This window comes from Gekko japonicus, unplaced genomic scaffold, assembly GCF_001447785.1.
Source record: "Gekko japonicus isolate JY-2015 unplaced genomic scaffold, Gekko_japonicus_V1.1 scaffold1, whole genome shotgun sequence".
NCBI lineage: Eukaryota > Metazoa > Chordata > Lepidosauria > Squamata > Gekkonidae > Gekko > Gekko japonicus.
In genome coordinates, this window is record NW_015164181.1 from 3,662,014 (window position 1) to 3,665,669 (window position 3,656).

A 3,656-nucleotide genomic window follows, 5' to 3' on the forward strand; every position below is an offset into this window, starting at 1 on the left:
AAAAAACCGGAAGCACCCCTGGGGGGGGGGGGGGGGGGACGGCCACTGTGGAGAACTGGGACCAAGGAAAGATCTGGATGTTTGTGTTCTGGCTATGCCGCTATCTTTCTAAACAGTCATCACAGGAAAGCTGAGGGAAATCTAGAATGCGTACAAAGGCACCACGTGGCATGTGGAAATGGGGGAAAAACAGTTAAGGGTTAGCACCAATGTTCCCTCTAAGCTGTGGAGTCTTGTGAGCAAAAATTCTACTTTGTGAGCTCCTGGCATTAAAGTTGTGAGAGAGCGATTTGGCTACTGCATCAATCAGTTTGCTCTGGAGCCCTCCTTCCTGAGCTAAGACAAAAATGTGTGAGTCAGAGGCTAAAAAACGGTGAGCTAGCTCACACCAACTCAGCTTAGAGGGAACACTGGCCACTGTTCCCTCTAAGCTGTGGAGTCTTGTGAGCAAGATTTCTACTTTGTGAGCTACTGGTATTAAAGTTTTGAGCGAGCGATTTGGCTGCTGCATAAATCAGTTTGCTCTGGAGCCCTCCTTCCTGAGCTAAGACAAAAATGTGTGAGCCGGAGGCTAAAAAACTGTGAGCTAGCTCACAGTAACTCAGCTTAGAGGGAACACTGGTTAGCACCCAAGCAGAGCCCAGCCCCCTCCCCCGTGTTTCCTCACAGGCCCTTAACCTGTTCTTTCTAACTGAGCACTTATCAATGAGGCAGCGAAACAAGGCTTCCCACAGGAGAAAAAAACCCAAACAGGTTTCCACATAACTGAGGAACATCATGAAGGAAAATAACAGTATACTTAAAAAAAAAAATCCAAACAGTGGCCTGAGGAGTACTAAGCATGCTCGGCGATCTCCAGAAGGTAGCTGAGTATCAGTTGGAAAAAAACAGGAGTGGAGGGGGAGAGGAATCTGCTGAAGTCCCACCCAGCAGAGGGAAGCAAAAGTAAAAATATTCTCTCTTCCCAGTGTACCCTTTTATTTATTTATATCCTGCCTTTATCCCCAAAGAAGACCCAAAGCAGCTTACATAATTTTCCTCTCCATGTTACCCTCACAACAACCCTGTGATGAAGACGAGGCTGTAAGCATGTGACTGGCCCAAGGTCACCCAGCAAGCTTCCATGCCAGAGTGGGGATTCCAACCTGGGTTTCCCAGATCAACACTCTTAGCCACTACACAATGCTGGCTCTCACTCAGATGAACTAGGTCGACAGGATGCTTTTAGCAACCAAAGCTAGATGACAGGGCCCTGTTCAGACTCCCAAACCAGGTCTCCCTCCCTACAGACACTAAACAGGTGGGATTTCAACATCCGCTTTGAACAAGAACTTCTTTCCCAATGCATGAGCCCTTCAGAATGCAGTGGGTGTGGTGCTTACATGACAGACCTAAACCTGTTTCGCAGACATATTTTCTTCTCAGTGAAATATAGTCTGTGCAAAGAGGGGGGAGACAGAACATTTCCAGCACCCTCCCCAACTTGAAATTCCCAGGATTCTTTGCAGAGGACCCAAACTGGCAAAGAACACAGGAAAATGGGCCACGTCAGTCTGGCGTGGTGGCTTTGAAACTCCTGGACTGTACCGATAACCAGTGTTCCCTCTAAGTGTGAGCTAGCTCACAGTTTTTAAGCCTCCAGCTCACACATTTTTATCTTGGTTCAAGAAGGATGGCTCCAGAGCAAACTAATTTATGCAGTAGCCAAACTGCTCGCTCACAACTTTAATGCTGGTAGCTCATGAAGTAGAACTTTTGCTCACAAGACTCCACAGCTTAGAGGGAACATTGCCGATAACCCTCAAGCAGGACTCTGGAGAGGTGGCATACAAATTGCTTAAATAAATCATTGGGGGCCTTCATCTACACTGGACACTCACAGGGTGCCGCTTTTAACACAGAGAGGACACGGGGAGCAGTATCCAGCCACCTGTGCATCGAAGTTTTCATGTGTTCCTACAACTACCTGGAAAGATCATACCTGGGATTCCCAGAGTCTGTTTGGTCCAGTAAGCTGGAGTAAGGAGGGACAAAGGGATGAAATTGACCCTTCTTTCACAGAAGCTGCATTTGCAAAAGGGGACAGCATTGCAATTTCCACCTCCTCGCCCTGCTGGGAAAGATCTTTCCAAGGGTCAGAAGTTGTCAAAGCCCCCTTGTCCCACAAAAAGGCTTTGGGGGGGGGGGGGAGGTTCTTGACAGAAGAGTCTGCAGGAACAGGGTGGTTTGTACAGAGAGTGGTAGGCTACTGGCTGTTCAAGAATCCTAAAAATGAAGTCCAATTCCTGCTCCCCCCCCTTAAGGTAAAAGTTTCCCTTGCTCGAAGGCCAGTCGAAACCAACTCTAGGGGGCGATGCTCATCTCCGTTTCCAAGCCAAAGAGCCAGCGCTGTCCAAAGACGTTTCCATGGTCACGTGGCCGATGTGACTAAATGCCAAGGTGCACAGAATGCTGTTACCTTCCCACCAAAGTGGTACCTATTTATCTACTTACAGTTTCTTGCTTTCGAACTGCTAGGTTGGCAGGAGCTGGGGCCAGGGACGGGAGCTCACTCTGTCATGTGGCACTCGGGTCTCGAACTGCCAAACTACAGACCTTCCGGTCTGCAGCTCAGCATCTTAACCTCTGAGCCACCGCGGCCCCCCCTTACCCCAATAGTATTACACCCTGAAGAAATACGACGCCAGAGATGGTCAACTTGTGTAAATGACATTTATTGAGGATACAAGGCAAAGCTTAACCCTTTCCATTCCCCTTGGCAAATGACACAATGGCAGCAGGTGTGGACAACCCCCCCTCTCCCTCCTCCCCAACTCCGCACTTTCCCCCACATCACGGCATGCAGACAACAGATGGCACAGGCCTGGCAGAAAGACGACAGACAGGACGGAAGAGGTTTCTGTAGGCTGAAGGCTTGGTCCACCATTTTGTTTCTCTCCATTCCTTCAACAGTGGCTTAAGCTACACTGGGCACCAATTTCACGAAAACAGTAATAAGACTATCCTCACCTCAAGATTTCACGTTGTATGAGATTCTTCCCATGGTCAAATCACAATGACCGGTGTACTAAAAATGCTATGTGGGAGTTTTCCCAAGGTATTTTAAACTATTGACTACCTGAAAATCGGGGTGTAAAGCCAACTGAAGAGGTGTCCTTTGCCTCAAAAGTTGACATGAATTGACCCAGGGTGTTTGACTGAGATGGAAGATTAACCTCTGTTCCTTCCTTCGGCTTGTCTGAAGGGGGGTGGGGGGACGCCTCAGCCCTGCACTCATGGAAACGTGAAGGGGATCCAACCCAGACTGCTTCCTCAGGATCAACTTTGCATCCCTCATTCGTTCCCTTCATATTTGCTAGCCTTGTGTGGCCAACTTTACTTGGGTGGCCTTCTCAAGGTTAACGCCAAACTGCTGGGCAGCTCCGTCCAGTCTGTTGTCTCAAACTGGGGTCCTGGTGAGCAGCCACTTTGGATTTCTCTCAACATGTGCACTACGTAGCAGTAGTACCTGTGCACAGATAAGATAGCTCAGGTGTGCATGCTGTGCTTCCTTGTACTGACTTTTGCCACAAGAAGGCCACCATAGTAGGCCAGTTTAACCTTTGACTTGCCAAGGTGAATGCGGTCCCATATGACATGGAAGAAGAGGTTTTAGT